Raw genomic sequence first — 17956 nt, forward strand, 5'->3', positions numbered from 1 at the left:
CCAAAGCTGGGCTTTGAAATGAGTTTTAAAATTGGCATATTAAGCTCTTCATTTCCAACATCTTAATTTGATTTTTTAAAAGATTTCTCTATTTATTGATTGAATTTGTCTTTTGTATTCCTGCCAGGGCTGGCTTCAAAGCATGATCATCAGATCTTAGCCTCCTAAGGATTACAGGCATGAGCTACCAGCACCTGGCTGAATTAGAGCTTTTAAAATTCTTTGTTGCTGATCCTGGGGCATGAATTCAGGGCCTGGACACCGTCCTAAATCAAGTCTAGCGCTCTATCACTTGAACCACAATTCAACTCCAGCTGGTTGTTTTTTTTGTGTGTGTTTTTTAATAATTTATTGGAGATAAGAGTCCCACAGATTCTCCTTCCTGGGCTGGTTTTGAAAATCTATCCTTAGATCTCAGCTTCCTGAGTAGCTAGGATTACAGACATGAGACACCAGCACCCAGATTTTTTCTGTTGTCTTTGTTTTTGTTAAGCAAGGGGCAGTGAAATTTAGCATCTGGAATTTCATAGCAAGCCTGAGGGTTAGCCTGCAGTACGCAGATTCTAAATTGTAGTCAGACATAGAGAAAATCTGCTTCACAGACCTGCTGGAAAACTGTCATCTTGAGATCTATTCGGGCATCCCTAACCTCCTACAGGATCTGAGACTCTTAGTCTCTGCTCACTACTAAATGATTTGGAAAGAATTAAGGGAACTCATAGGGCCTCTTAGGCACTCTAAATTTCTAAAGTCTGACAGGACTTGTGGAATTACCGCAAATGGTTGCTGATAGACAGCCTGTGTTTGTTGCCATGCTGTGTACATGTGCAGGCTTTCTTTGAGTTTGTAACTACAGCAACAAGTTCTGTGGCCCATTGTTTCCCCCTGCTCAGTCTTACCACCTAGTGAACTGCCTCCTACTCACTGCTCAGTTGCTAATTGATTTTCATTGTCTTGGCCTGCTCTTTGTTAAGAGTTCTTTCCTGATACTGTGGAAATGAAACTGCTATTACTGGAAGCAAAGCTGAAAGGGCTTTGCTAACACCATGGAGTTGTAATGTAGTATCATTCTCTGCCTTTCAACTTCCCTGTCTGCAAAATGGGAATAATTATTGTGGTTTATGGTGATTTTTAAGATGAGGGAAATTATAAGGGAAATCTTTGTTTATAAAAAGCTACAGAAATGCTATTGATACTGGATCCAGGGTGACCACTGGGCAGAGGTGCATTCATGATGACAAGGGTCACCAAGTGGGAATTTCTGTGTATATGACATTTTTTCCCCCTGTGTGGTATTTCTCTACCCCATGTGTTCTCCCCACTCAGAAATGGTAGTATAGAGCTCATTTTGGCAATGTCTATTTCAAAGAGGAATGAGGAAATACATGAACAATTTTGAAGAGAAAGTGAGGAGCTCTTCTTGGATCTGGGGGTTGAGGATAGTGGAAGTGGGAGAAAAAATAGACAAGAGAATAGTGTGGGAGGAGAGAGAAACCCTAGAGCTCTTGGCATCCTTCCATCATGGGGAGGACCTTATTTCCTGAACCCTTCAATTTTGAGGATTTTATCTCTGCATACTTAGTCAAAGCATTTTCTTGTACGTGTATGGTCATGAGAATGGAACAATTCTCACAATTTGCACAATTTGCACAATTCTCTTTTTGAGAGGAAATATGTGTATATATGTATGTATATATGTGTGTAAATATAAACATATATGAGGGGGGACAAAGAAGCGGTGGTTAGGTTGTTGAGTCATTGAATAACTAAGTTTGATCTGTTGTGTTTAGCACTTCCACGTTGGCAGCATCTGATATTACTGTTGTTCATTAAAGGAATCTCAGGGTGCCTTGTTTCAGATTGGCTGCTGAGAATTCTGAGCTTGTCATCTTGTGGACCAGAGTCCTCTTCAGAGGGGCCTCCAATGGAGACTTTTAATGTTATCTTCAAAGGAAACATGCTTATGATCACAGGCATATACTGACAGGATTGAGAGGCATGCCATAAATCTTTATACACAAGGTTTCCAATCTTTTTAAAACAATTTTTATTGTAAAGGTGATGTACAAAGGGGGTTACAATTAAATGATTCAGGTAATGAGTACATTTCCTTTTGAACAGTGTCACCCCCTTCCTCATTCTCTCCCAGTTTTCCCCTTATAATCTTATTTTGATGTAAATATATATCTCAAATATTTTTGCTTCCATTTCATATTATATTTATATGCTATCTATATAATCTCTATAGTATGAAATGGAAGCAAAAATATTTGAATGAGGTATTGTAGAGTTCTCCCTCCCTCCAAGACCTTTGGCTACAGGATAGTATGAACAATCCACTATGAAGTTTGTACAATAGTGGACTCCTGAGAAAAGAGTGATATTGTGTGCAGGGCAGTTAGGAGAACTTAGTTACAAAGAAGAACAATAGGGTTATATGTGTGTCCAGAAGAGACTGTTATTCCAATAATGAGCAAAACTTACGGATGTCTAGTGACCAGTAATATTGAAAGTCAATATGGTTCCTTTCAATGTCTTTCTTGGAGCATTGCCATCTTACCATCAGAAAATCATACTGTTTGTGTCGTTGCCTCATTCACCAGAGCAAGTGTTACTTATTCTGTACGTCTGTGTGTTTGCACATATGCAAGCTTGATTCCTACACCCTTAAGCAAATTTCCTTAACAATACAAAACCAAAATGACATAATAAGTATCTCTGTTTAGTTTTTAAGAAGAGGAAGTGGTATCTATCTTACAAAATAAAGAATACCCTGAATGTGTATTGCTTAATTATTCTTTGTGAAGCTTTCCTATTTTGGTTTTTCTAAGTAAGATGTAAACAACAGAGGGCTCTTTTAAGATAGGACTGAAGCTTTTGTGTGTCAGAAAAAGCTCTGTGTGTCAAAAGCTCTGTGTCTGTCCTCTGCTTCTGTGTTCTTTTCAGACTCCCACAACAAAGCTTTGGCTCAGTTTCTCATCCTTCAGACTCATCCTTCAAATATTGCTCCCCTGCAGTATTTGCTATGCCCCACCCCATGGAATTGTGCAATGCATGGCCACCCTTCTTCCATAGTCCAGACTTTCATGGCACCTATTTATTTCATTCATAGCTTTTGAAATTTTATATCTGTGATTCTTTGATTAATTTCTTTTTGCCACCACTGTATGAGCCCCTTGAAGTCAGAGTCCATACCTGCTTTTACCTTCTATGGATTCTCCTACCCATAGCATTCTAACTGACTCCTAGCCTTCAAGTTCTGAACTATTCTTCCCTCTGTCACAGGTATCTTCACAACACAAATAACTGTTCATCAAAAAAAGTGGTTCCCAATACCAACAGATAAAAGTCTTAGCTACAAGTGGCTTTTAAAGTCTTACCTAGGTGAGTATGGTTAATAAACATTTAATTAATTAATTAATTAATTAATTATTTGGTCATGGGGCTTGAACTCTGGGCCTGGACGCTGTCCTTGAGATCTTCAGCTCAAGGTTAGCAGCACACACCACTTGAGGCACAGCACCACTTTTGGTTTTCTGGTGGTTTATTGGAGGCGAGGGTCTCAAAGATTTTCGTGCCTGGGCTGGCTTTGAATCTCGATCCTCAGATCTCAGCCTCCTGAATAGCTAGGATTACAGATATGAACCACCAGTGCTCAGTTAGAATATACCTTTAATCTAAGTTACTCAGGAGTCAGAGACATGGAGGGTCATGGTTCAAAGCTAGCCAAAAATAAAAATTAGAGAGAATCATTCTCATATACATAAAGAGGCTGGATGTGATGGCATATACCTGTAGTGCCACCTATGCAGAAAGCGTGAGGAGGAGGGCCATGACCCAACTTGGCATAGGTAAAAACAGGAAATGATCTAAGACAAAGAGAAAGTTACAGGTGTGATTCCATGATAGAGATGTTGCCTAGCAAGCTCCAGTCCCTGCTGAGGTCAAGCCCCAGTGGCACCAAAACCAACACAAACTGCCTTATTGACCTTTCAGAGGACAGTGTTTTCATCTGGTCTTATTTTTCCTTTCCTTGTATGAAGAAAAGGTCAGAGCCAGTATGTCCCTTCCTTGCTTTACTCCCTTTGAAGATATTAAGTTATGTGCATCCTTGAACATTTTTGGTCTTTATTAAAAGGATTGGAAAATATTTGCTTAATTGACTTAGGTATTCTGGCTCTAGGAGTCTCTAGAGTTGCCACACCTGACAGCCCTCTAGCTCTCTCCATACAAAGAATTTAAGGTTTTTTATAAACATTCTCTTGTTTATATCACTGTCTCCCAACAACATACTTTATGTCACTAGATTATTTGTAGCTGTCAATTAAACATACTGCCTGCCATATAATAATTTTAAGTACAGGTTTGGGAATCTTGTCTTAAGCATCCTCATATGTTGGTTGCTTAACCCAGTAAGCTTTGCTATCTTGTAAATCTTTTCCTTCCAATTATTTAATAAGATTATTTAGTATTTAAGGTTTTAACATTCATAAGACTTTTGTATTTTACTTTGTTGTGTTTTCTTACTTTACAACTCACACTGCCCACCATCCCTCCCTCCCACCCACCTACTCTCCTCCCTCTCTCTCTCTCTTTCTTCCATTGTTACTGGACTCAGGTTTTTGTGCCTACTAAGCAAAAGATATTCCACCCGAATCATGTCTCCATCCCATTTTGCTTTTAGGTTATTTTTCAGATAGGCTTTTAATTTTTGCCTGGAAAGGGAAGGTACCATTTGCAAAGGTACATTGCTTTGAGAAAATTGCCTCCAACTTAACCCAAGTTTTCAAAGTTAATCCTATCTTGGTTATAAAGATTTCAGGGGATATATATATATATATATATATATATATATATATATATGTGTGTGTGTGTGTGTGTGTGTGTGTGTGTGTGTATGATTGATATATATCATATATATGCTACATTTCATAACATTTTTATGATAGCAGGAAGCTGGAAACATTCTATCCATTTATAAGTTGTTCAAGTAACACATACATACATACATAAGCACAAAGGAATATGTAGCTATGAAAAGGAATGAGTTCTGTCTGTGCATAGTACTATGAAATTCTTCAGTATATATTAAGTGTGAGTTTCTAGGTTTTGATTCAACCCTATCTGGACAATGGAGATTGGAAGGATTAAAGAAAAAACAAAATTATTCATGAATTGATATTTATTGAAAATTGTTGATAGACACCTATATTATTCTTTTAAACGTGTGTGTGTGTGTGTGTGTGTGTGTGTGTGTGTGTATGTATGATAGTTCTTTCATAGTTAAAAATAGTTAGGTGCTCGTGCTCATGCCTCTATAACTTTACTTAGTTACTCAGGAGGTTGAGATCTGGAGGGTCAAGCTTCAAATTCAATTTGTCCATATGGTATCTGCTAAGAACAAGAATTACTGGCATGAATGTAGAGTTTTAGTTTGCAAACTTAGTAAATTATCACAAAATCAATGCAAGTAGAAGTTGCAACTAAGTACACCAGAAAGTTACTTCATAGTTTAATACCCCCAGCTCTAAAAATCTATAATGTTGCAAACCAAATTCCCACTGCACTTATTTAAGGACCATTGCATTTGAGAATAAAGAACACTTTTCATATGAACCTTTAAGGAAACCAATAATTAACAAGAAAGAACATTTTTAAATTTTATGTTCCCTTTGTAATAGAAGTCAGCAATAGAAGGCATCAGCATGTGTTCTGGAGCAGATTGGCCACCAGTAACAATCAAGTCACTTTTAGAATCTCTTGTAAGCCTCCATAACTTACACAGATTCACAGATAATGTCAAAATGAATGTCTGATGAATTTACATTTAAAATTAAGCTCAGAAGCTCACAACTGTGTAGAAAGTGTAGATAGTAGGATCATTGTCCTCTGAGAGCAGACTTGGCAAAAAGCAAGATGCTACCTGAAAAAAAAAGAGCAAAAAAGGACTGAGAGTGCAGCTCAAGTGTTAGAACACCCTAGAAAGCACTGGACTCTTGAGTTCAGATCCCAGGACCATCAAAATTATTTTTTTTGAAAAAGAAACAAAGCTCATAAATGAAATTGACTTTGTAAAGTTAAACGTCTTAGAAAAACTACTCTCTAAAACTCAAGATCTCTAGATTTTATGTATTTTGACGTGATTTGTCGGAAATCTGTCTAAATTGTGACTACTCTTAACCAGATGCTGTATGCATCTGCAGAAAACATTCATCTCAAAAAATATTTAAAACCTGCCAAAATGATTTGGGATCTTGTATTTTTCTAAAAGCAACTGACATTACTTTGAGTTGTCTCAATTGAAAATGAAGTTGCAAAAAGTATAAATTTAAGTGAATTTGCAGAAAAGCCATAAAAAATATTATGATCAATCAAGATATTATTATTTTTGTTTTATCGTATAACATATGACATCAGCATATTTTCTTGCAATTTGGAAGTTTGTATTTTCATTTATTGCTAGTACCCTTTTTTATACTTCCTAAGTAAATAAAATATTTACATTTTGGTAAGTTTTATAGTACAAAGAGTTTTGAGCAAAGAATCCCACATTTTTGTATTAGGGCCTGACAAGTGAAGTAGCTAGCCTGTCAATATAATTTGAGGCAGAAAAATGTTCAAAGTTGGCAATCACATTTGTCCACACTAATAACAGAAGAACTTCAGTTTCCCTCCTCTAGGAGCTCAGTTTTGGACAACTTAATACGTTGAGTGAATTATTGTTACTTTACTGGTTCAGCGTCAGCCTTTGTTTTTCTTTTCTCTCTCTCTTTTGTTTTAAGGTTTTGATACAGGGACTCATTTTGGACCTCATGCTACCCTTGAACTCATGATTCTCCTACCTCAGCTCCCTAAATGCTAGTATTACAGGATTGGGCTGCCATGCCCAGCTTTACTAACATTTCTAGTTTGAAAAATTAAAGATATTATTTGCAACTGCAATATTTTTGGACTTTAGAATAGGAAAAGTAGGCTGGGTACTAGTGGCTGACATCAGTAATTCTAATACTCAGGAGACTGAGATCTGAGGGCCACAGTTCAAAACCAGCCTGAGCAAGAAAGCCCATGAGTCTCTTACCTCTAATTAACCACGGAAAATCCAGAAGTAGAGCTATGGTTCAAGTAAAAGAGGGACAGCCTTGAGCAAAAAAGCTCAGGAACAGCATTGCAGAACAGTTTAAGCCTGGGAGGTGAGGGGGAGAGAGAGAGACAGAGACAGAGACAGAGACAAAGACAGAGAAAAAAAGCAGAGACAGACAGAGAGAGAGAGACAGAGACAGAAGGAAGGATGGAACCTCTGGAGGGAAGCAGCCTCTGGAGGGAAGCAGACAGACAGACAGAGAGGAAATGTTTTGCTGGGCAGAAAAATAAACACATTCGTTCTATTGTGTATATTATTTGCTAGGTAGGAGGGAGGAGGGGAAGAGGGAGGGGAGGGGCAGGCAGACTGTTGGGAAGGAGAATGAGGAAGAGGGAGGGATAGACAGTTGGGAATGAGGATGAGGGAGGGGGAGGGGCAGACAGACAGTTGGGAGGGAGGCTAGGAAGGAGGGAGGCCAACTCACCGACCCAGCAATCTGTTATAGTAGGAGATTATAGCCAGCTTTCCTGACCTACAGTAAGGTGCAGCTTACTCCTGTTGAATTTTTGCTTACTTATAATATTGTCCATTAATTTTACTTAGAAATGAAGATACCACTAAACAGTAATTTCTATTTAGAGTTGTGGAAAATGGAAGAAGATACCACAGTCACAGCAAAGGAAGAGGAAGATGGAAAGGACTCAAGAGGAGCTCCCTTACGCCATCATGCCCACGACAAACTTCAGTGATGAGCGGAAGGTTGATTTAATTGAAACTGCAGCATTCATCTTTCTGAACGAGGTATTTTTGTTGTTTTCATTTTATTACTATAGTAAAACCTGAATCATTATCTGGTTAAAATTTTAGCTAACTAGCTAAACTAACTTAGCTGACTAGCACAAAGCCTGAGTTCAAACCCCAGTCAAACACAACAACAACAAAAATCATATGAAGACAGTATAATTACCAAACTTCTCTGTTGCATTTAACACAAAGGTGGCGTTTGCTTCTAAGCACTTATTGTGTAATTCTGAAAATAATTTTCTTGATTTTGTATATACTGCATTTGTTTACATAATATCAAGATTAATACTCTTCATGTAGTGAAAGAATATACATTTATATAATTAATTACAGTTTCTGCCATGAAACACTGAAATCTACTACTTGCTACTCAAGAAGAAGCAAAGGAAGTATATGATAAATATTCTTGATTTATAAGCTGCAAAGTGAAATATCTCTGTATGAGGAGAGTGAGTTAAAAAAAAAAAAAAGAAAAATGGACTGCCTTATTTCTCATGCTTGAGAGCTGTCCTTTAGGAAAGGGCTTAGTAGTCTTCTAAATTCTAGATCATTAAACTTAATGTACATAATGCTTAATGTACATAGTCCATTTTAAAGACATTTGATAGTCAAAATAAAAAATAAGCTAAAATATTCTTAAAGCAATAACAGAATCAAATGGAATCAAACTGGAAAAGAATGAAATAAAAAAGTAATTTTTAAAATAATAGTGTTTCAAGGATGCTGGGAAATCTAATGTGTGAAATTGCTTCCTTTTTAAATAGTTTTTCCCTTTCTCTTAATTTGATCTAATGTCAGACATATAGAAAGTTGCAAGAATAGAAAATATTCACATGGCCCTTTACCCCGATTTCCCAGATGCTACTTGTCCTACCATATTAACTTAATCCTTTTCTCTGTCTTCTTGCTCACCCCTTCCTCCTGCCATTTATAAATAACGTATCATCATTCCTAGAAATAAGTTCATTCTTTTACATAACAACAGCATTATTCTATCAGGAAATTAGCATTTCTATAATACCATTAACTAACCTACAGGCCTTTATCAGATCTAGGTGCTTGTCTCAGTAATATGCTCAGATTTTATACTTGCATTTAATAAATTCTCTTCAGTCTCCTTTCCTGAAGACAGATATAGGGTAGTTACTTTGTAGGTCGGTGCATCAAATACGATTGGCCCATAGGATTGATTCATAAAATAAAATGATTAGATTCAATTGAGTGTGTCTGATTTTTCTCACTATACCCATAATTTTAGTTGAGTAAAGAGAAAATTTATGCAAGTTTGAATACTGTTGTATTTTTCTCAATGATCTCATAGTAGAAGCACATGATATTGACATTCCAATACTAGAATAACCTTAATTACTTGATTGTTGGTTGTGGGGTTTGAACTCAGGGCCTGGGTGCTGTTCCTGAGTTTTTCTGCTCACAGCTAGTACTCTACTTCTTTGAGCCACAGTGCCACTTCCAGTTTTCTGATGGTTGATTGGAGGTAAGAGTCTCACAGTTTCCTGCCAGGGCAGGCTTTGAACTGTAATCCTTAGAGCTCAGCCTCCAGAGTAGCTAGGATTATAGGCGCAAGCCACAAATGCCTGGCTCTCCTCTATTTCTTAAATCATTTTTTGTTTGAAATTCATAAGTAGCTGATGGGGAAATCCTCAAGAATCTGTGTGGGTATTTCTTGTTTTAAATATTTTATCTGTGTTTACATTTGTTGCTGATTCTTGCCCAAATCCATAACTCATGATGGTAGACAAATAGCCATTTACTAATCTCACTCACACATGCACACATACACACACACAAACATACACACGAACACACATATGCACACTTCTTTTTTTTTTTTTTTTTTTTTTTTTTGCCAGTCGTGGGCCTTGGGCTCAGGACCTGAGCACTGTCCCTGGCTTCTTTTTGCTCAAGGTTAGCACTCTGCCACTTGAGTCACAGCGCCACTTCTGGCCATTTTCTGTATATGTGTTGCTGGGGAATCGAACCCAGGGCTTCATGTATACGAGGCAAGTGCTCTTGCCACTAGGCTATATCCCCAGCCCCCACAATTCTTTTTTTGGTGGCCCTGGATTCACATGATTCTCTTGCCTCAGTTTCTCTAGACCTGGGAGTATGGACATGTGCCACTGTGTTGGGCTCCTTCTACAATTTTATTAGAGGCCATCCTACTGTAATGATTAACTTACTTCTCCTTCTGATTTATTCATTTTTATGTTTATTAGTGTGGATTTATGAGTTCTTATTTTTGCTCACTGGGCTATAACTTATGATTGCACTATTATTTGTTAATTCACTCTCCCAAATTTGACCAGCTTACATGACTTTTGTTAGTCCCCTTAACCTTTTGTTGCCATGAATGATTCTTGAATACTTCTTCCTTTCTGATATAAGAATGTTATGTTCCAGGCTCATTATTTATTTTCCTACTGCTAGTCTGCAATCAACCTTTTTCTGGTAGGATCATAGTACCTTATGATAAATGGTATTTGGAAACTAATATGTCAGTGCTGGATGTGATCATTGCTACTGCCATTTTGTTGGTTGAGGCTGTTTCAGTGGACAGAGTGAATAACAGATATGGGAATATTTGTATCTTCAGATATATATACACACACATATACATACATCAGTTTAAAACCATGAAGTCATACTTGATCAGGGATACTTATGGGGACCTTAAAGTTTTTAACCACTTTTATGTAAAGTTGTCCTCCTTCAGTTTTCTGGATAAGAGCTCCTCTTATCTGTGAGATAACAGGGTTTAGATAGAAACTTAAAGAAGCTGGTCAAGAATCCAATGCCAAAGGTCCAGATGGTTGACATCACATCGAAAGAACAAGACTCTGCATGGGAATATGGCCTAGTGGTAAAGTGCTCGCCTTGAAAGAAGTCACCGTTATTAAATATTAGTTGCACAACTGGCCTGCTCTCCTGTCTTGTACAGAATGGATAGATAGAATGCTGTTTTCCAGTGTGTGCACTACACCTCTCCTAGCTCTCTGCTTTTGAACCCAAACTGTATTTTACAGTTTTAAAATCAATATCTTCTGTTTCTGTTATTTCTCTTATCAGGAGATCTCCAAGCTTAGAAGTAATAGATTCATATGCCTAAAGAAACTGGTATATATTAAAATACATGCTGTAAGATTATGATTATTCCAAAATCTGCTTAGTCACATTACTACATGTTAGTCTGCCTTTTCTTAAACTAAATGAGATAGGTTGTTTTTGGTCTGGCTTCTTTGGCTCATCATATTTGTGAGAATCATGAATATTGTATGAGACAGTAGTTTCTTTATTTCTCACTGATTACTATCATTGCACCTGCTTTGTGCTTATGAGCTCATTTATCATGGGTATACACCTAACATTGAGGTTTTGGTGTGATAATCTTGGTTTATATTCAGCCTTAATAAATACCCTCAAATGATTTCTCCCAAGAGACCGTACCAACATACCCTCAACATACCCTTATTTTAGATGCTGAAACATATACAGGATTGCTTTAGTTTTTAGATTTCATGGAATGTTTCCAAGTTAGGATCTCTACTTCTATATATTTTTATGTAAATGGCATTATAAAATAGCAATGATTCTTCAATGTGACCTCTGTTTACCCAGTGTCAGTGGGTCACATGTTGAACACTAAGATTTTGAAGACATAAAATCATTATTGTATTAATGCCATAGTCAAAATCAGAGCATTAGATTTTTTTTCTAGCTTTTTGGCTCTTTGCTTTTCACCAAGAGCCAACTAACTCCTTCCCTCTCTTAATGTTCTTAATAGTTATTGTGCCAATAGTTAGGTCTTTGACCTAACAACCAAGAGATAGAGACAAGGAAGCACTGGCACACTTGGGAGACATGAGAGAAGTGTAACCATCGGAGAAAATCACAAATGAAGTACATATGAGCCAGGAAAAAATGTAAAATTTTGTAAAGGCATGCTGCTTAATAGATACTAATTTCTTTTAAGATGAAAAGATATTAGTTGTTGATAAAATGATCTTCATTAAACCAGGTTATATATAAATGTGTGAATTCTTGTGCATCTTTAAAAATATGTAATAAGTATCCACGTTTGTGTTGAAGTTTTAGTTGCATGTCAGATTTGGTAAGAATTGAGATGTTCAGAATTTTGTGAAGATCAACAGTGGATAAATCTTACTCCTTTTAATAGGAATTCTACCACACCCTTTAAATGCCAGCACTATAATAGAAGATGTCTATTGTCATTATTAAGGCTACTGGAATTAAATTTATTCACCAACTCCCCTCCTCTTTTAGTGTGAGTCCTGCGGCTTGAACTCAGGGTCTAGGTGCCGTCCCTTAGCTTCTTTTGTTCAAGGCTTGCACTCTACCACTTGAGCCACAGTTCTGCTTCTGGCTTTTTAAAAAAAAAATTTACTGAAGAGTCCCACAGACTTTCTTTCCCCAGCTGCTTTTTTTTTTTTTTTTTTTTTTTTTTTTTTTTTTTTTTTTTTGCCAGTCCTGGGCCTTGGACTCAGGGCCTGAGCACTGTCCCTGGCTTCCTTTTTGCTCAAGGCTAGCACTCTGCCACTTGAGCCACAGTGCCACTTCTGGCCGTTTTCTGTATATGTGGTGCTGGGGAATCGAACCCACGGCCTCATGTATACAAGGCAAGCTCTCTTGCCACTAGGCCATATCCCCAGCTCCTCCCCAGCTGCTTTTGAACCACAGTCCTCAGACCTCAGGAGATAAGATTATAGATGTGAATCACCAAGCCCTGCCCAACTCCTTTCTTTTGAATATTTTCTGTGTGCTGGGTTAGATAAGAGCCATAGACATAAAGCATGTAAAACACTCTTTAGAAGTGTTAAGAACAAGACGCTTGAAATACTAAACACCAACAAAGGTCAACATACAGTTGTGGACCTAGAATGTGCAAATACTTTTAACATTAAAAGGAAGGTTCTGTCACTGTTGGATGATGTAATTTGAAAAGGCATTTAGAAGGGAGTATCTCACCCATATCTAAGGATTCCAGTATATTTGTGTTTTCCTATCATGAACTTTGTCCACACCCATTCATGCACATCCTTGGAATATAATCAGTCTCCAAGATGGCTCAAAGTAAACACGCTCAGTACAAACTTCACTATCCCCTAAACCTAAGTCTCCTCCTGTATTCTCTCCTGTAAATATTTCTTGACTTTGGTTAAGGAACTAAGGAAGTAGCAATGAGAAAAAAAATAAATACAGTTAGGAGAGGCAGTAAATACAAAATTCTGAACTTAGGTGTACAAGTAGATGGAGGAATAGGAAGATAATCTAAATTGATATTGGAATTTTAATTTGGAAAAGTAGCTAACTTGTAGCATTAGAATTAGATTGATAGAACTCAGTCTGATCAGTCTGATAGGAATGTGTGCCAACAGAGTCCCTGGCTTGAAGTGTAACACAATTTGGTCTTGTTATGTTTCAAGTCACTTTCTGAAAAGACTGCAACTTGCCAATCATATGTATTAAATAGCACACTCTGCCACTATGTATTTATAATACAATGCTGCCTTTGTTTACCTGGTTCCATACTTTTGTCATTATTTCTTTCATTGGATGGTCATATATTCAAGTGATCATTTTTTTTTACATTTGGTCCTCTTAAGGCTGTTATTAAATTAACAAATTTGGATTTTTAAAAATTCATTACTGAAAATATTGGTGATTTTTGATGCTCCTAATGCTTTATTCATTTTCAAAGTCAGACAGTCTATAGGGTTGCTGGTAAGTTTCTTGACATAATCCCTAATGAAATGTAAAGTATTTTTCAAGTAATTCTGTTTACTTGTACCAAAATTAATCAAGTAATTGGTTGCAAAGATGAAAACTTACAGGTTAGTTTTAAGTATGTAATTTATTTTTTTTTCTAATGATCTATATAGAAGAAGAATCTTTGAGATACTATTATTTCCATTCTATAAGTGCTGGAAAATTGAGACTTTCCCTGGCTTATCTAAGTGAAAACAGGAAGGAAACCCAGTCTTCTGTTTCTTACATTAGCACACTTTGCTCTTGACATTGTCTACCTGATACTCACACATTTAAACATAATTTTAATATTTTATAAATTGACTTTAAAAATAAACATTATTTCAATACAAAACTTAAAATGAACCCTTATGTGTTATATGTGAGAATGTACATTACTTCAGCCACTCCCGAAATCAGTATCACTACTAAGTGTAGTGTCCATAGGATCTTGCTTTACACTTCCTGAACACATATCCAATGAAATGTAACTCTGAATACAATAAAGACCATTGTTTATTACAACACTAAGCTCAAAGACTTTGTATAAAGCACAACCAATACAATTAATCTGGGTTCCAGTGGCTCACATTTGTAATGCTACTTACTCAGGGGGCTGGGATCTAGAAAGGTCTGAAAGCTTGTATCTCTAATTAGCCATCAAAAGACTGAACTGTTAGTATTGCTCAAATGGTAGAATATCAGGCATGAGTGAAAGTGCCAAGAGTTCAAGCCCAGATACTAACTAGCACATCCACAAAAATATCTCCAGAAAAAAGATCCTAAACCATTTCAGTGTAGTTTAGTACTTGAAATATTCATGTTGTTGTACAACCAGTACTCCAGAAATTTGTGACATGCAAAACTGAGAACTCTGTGCTCATTAAATAAGTCCCCATTTTACCTTTCCCCCAGCTCCTGGCCACTACCACTCTACTTTCTGTTTCTATGAATGTGATTGCTCCAGATCTCTCCTATAAACAGACTCCCACAGTCCTTCTCTTCTTGTAACTATTATTTCACTGAGAATAATAATGCCATCTAGGTTAGTCTATGTTGTAGCATTCGTCAGGTATCATTTTTTAGAATTCTGTATTTGTATCACATGTTGCTTATCTCTTCATTTGTCAGTGGCCTGCTTGGCTTGCTTCCATATTTGGCTGTTATGCATGATGCTGCTATGAACTTGGGTATATAGGATCTCTGCAAGATCCTGTTTTGTTTTGTTTTATGCTGATCCTGGGGTTTGAACTCAGGACCTGGGCACTGTCCCTGAGCATTTCTGCCCAAGGCAGAAGCACTAGCCCAAGGCTAGTGCTCTGCCACAGCTTACCTTCCAGCTGTTAGGTGGAGATAAGAATGTCATGGACTTTCCTGCCTGGTCTGGCTTTGAAGCACAATCCTCAGATCATAGTCTCCTGAGTAGCTAGGATTACAGGTGGAACCAATGGTTTTTGGATATGTAACCAGAAGTGGAATTTCTGGATTACAGATGTATGTATGTATTTATGTATGTATGTATGTATATTTTTATTGCTGAGGTATTTTCCATGGGGTAAGCTGTAACAATTTACACTCCTACCATGAATAAGTGTCTCTTTATTCACACAAGCAATGTGTTATCAAACATTTTGACTTGTTACTTGGATAGAAAAACATTATCATTTTTATCATAGCCTTTACTTATATTTATCTTAAAATACGTGGAGTGAAGACAGCTTCTGTATGTTTGACTATCTTAAAATATAATTTATTTGGACAAAATTTGAAGTATAGGAAGCCAAGAAGATACAGGGATAAGCGTCACAAAAATGCAGTTTCTGAGAAGAATATCGCAGTCTGTCATAAGAGTGGAGTAGGGAATGGCACACAGCAAAGTATTGGAGAAGATCAAGAGGTGGAAAGGAAGGGAAGGCCTGTGGACAAAGGCATTTACTGGGCTTCCTGAGCTCAGGAAGAGATGAGGTAAGTTAAGCAGGTCTAGAGTAGCCAGTTTAAATTATTTTTGTGGGCTTCTGGGCATAGGTTAGGAACTCAGTGTCTAGTACCTGACAAGGAGTGCTCAGATGGGGATGTCAGCCCATTTGCATTTGGAAAATTGGAGCCAGGAGGAGAATTGAGGTTAGATATCCAAGGAGGAAGGCTGGAAGCTGAAGGCAGGTGACTCAGACACATCATGGTATCAGGTTTTGCAGAACGAGGTGTATCTTGTGAATTTACATAGTTCAGATGATAAACAATCACCTTTACAGAGGCTAGAAATGTGTTTAATATAAAAGATCCATTTGGGCTTCCTTTTTAATGATTTCTCTACATTCTTATTTCCATTTTTCTGTTGGTTACAGATTCATAGAAACTATATACATAAAATTGGCCCTTGTGTACAATCTGTACAGCTTTCATCTATTTGTTGGATTACCTTCAAGTTCTCTATGGGTGGGGTTTTTGCCTCCACTGTGTTGAAGATTATTTTTAATGTCCTTGGATCCATCAATCTTTTCTTTGTAGCTTGGGGAGTTTGTTTCATGCTTTCAAAGACCTTTGTTACTCTGAAGCTATAAATTTGTTACCTGTGTTTTTTTCCTAGTACCTGGACGATTTGAGTCATGTTTTAACCTTTATTCTTTCTGGCATATATTTCTTATGAGTGTGATAGAGAGGAAACACCAACAACAAACTTAGAACCAAATGCCCAGTCCGTAAACTCTTGAGGCAAAAGTCCTTTTCAGATTCTCAGCCCCTGCATTCCCAGAGGCAGACAGGAGCACCTTTGTGGCATCAGACATATGAAAGAAGAGGACACAAGAGTGTCCTGGCATTCAGCTCAGATTTTGCTGGCTGGACAGGCTATTCCTACCCCTAAGAATGGACATGCTCAAACTATCTTAGTAGGTTGGGGAGAAAAAAAAATCAGATCAGTGGGAAGTAGGAGAATTTAGTAAAAGTGGATCTTAGTTCTAGATTTGCATATACTAGCTATACAATCTTCACCAAGTAATTTAAGTTCTCTGTGCCTTCCTTTACATTAACAATATATTGCCAGCTCACTCTATATCATGGTGGTTTTATCCCCCCACCTCTTTTTTGTCATTGTCAGGTTTTTTTTTCCTTACATAAAGCACTGTATAACAGATCTGGATGTGATGGGTGTAGAGGTGAAGGAAGTGAGGTGAAGACTTCTGTTCTCTCCCCTTTACTCTGACTGACATTACCAACAGCCCCACTACCCTCCACCTGAGACACCACAGGGAAAGACCCAGCTTGAATTACATGACCCCAGCTCTAGACCTGAATAAAACGAGCCTTCTCACTTCCTACCTTGAGCCCCATCTCAGCACATCCTGAAGGAAGCACAGATCCACCTACAGAAAGCCTTGGGAAGCCAGGGGACTCCGCATACCTTTAGAACACAGGCTGTTGCCTATGTCCTTTGGGAAAGGTAGACATGAATTCTACCATACACCCAGCAACAAAACATTCTCAAGTTTCTCTTCATGTCAGATGTCTCTCCCTATCCCCATAATTCCTTTCTGCACACTGCTCCAGATCCAGCCTTCCCATCCTCAGGCTGAGGTTTTTTCTTTCTGTCTCCACCCGTCCCTTCCTTGCTATCTTTGGCCATTCCATTATTTTGTAAAATAGTTTCAACATTCTTTCTCATTTTCTTTCCCACTCAACATCCCCTTGTCATCTTACAAGTCCAGCCACAGAACTGCAGGATCTTTATTTAGGTGGCAGAGGTAAGATCAGATACTTAGATTCAAAATTTCCCTTGCCTTGTCTTTGCAATGAAATCCCATCCACCATTTCTTTCCACACATTTTTACTGTCCACTGACATATAACATAGTCTTACTCTCACTACACTAGGTGGCTATCATTTCCCTACTAGCACCTGATTTTCCACGTCGCCTGCTTAGCTAATAACCAAGTAGGGAGTACCCTACTTCTCATTTCTGAGTTTCCAAATTTTACCAGATGTGATCCCATCTTTTTCTGAAAGCATCTCAGTTCCTGACAAAGTGTTATCACTTCTGCTTCAATAACCTCTCTTAAGCGAGCTGTACTTACTTCCAGTAACTTACTTTCTCTCCTGTTTTTTTTTCCTTTTTTATTCTTGCAAAGCAATTCTTGCTTGCAAATTCTTAGCTCACTCTTTTGTGTATAGTTGTGCCAAGATCTTCCAAAGAATTGATACTTAGAAAAATGTTCCACTAAAAACTAACTCTACAGAACTCCTTATTTTTGTTTGTCCTGGGGCTTGTACTATACATGAGCACTGTCCCTG

At 37.5% G+C, this 17956-nt stretch overlaps 2 pseudogenes; one reads left to right on the plus strand and one right to left on the minus strand.

Moving 5' to 3' along the window:
• LOC125366959 overlaps positions 1–814 on the minus strand; it is a 36583-nt pseudogene extending 35769 nt beyond the window's left edge.
• A 6917-nt stretch (positions 815–7731) lies between these two features.
• The window catches only part of LOC125366960, a 101541-nt pseudogene continuing 91316 nt past the window's right edge, over positions 7732–17956 (plus strand).

The sequence above is a fragment of the Perognathus longimembris genome, chromosome 18 (genome assembly GCF_023159225.1).
Source record: "Perognathus longimembris pacificus isolate PPM17 chromosome 18, ASM2315922v1, whole genome shotgun sequence".
NCBI lineage: Eukaryota > Metazoa > Chordata > Mammalia > Rodentia > Heteromyidae > Perognathus > Perognathus longimembris.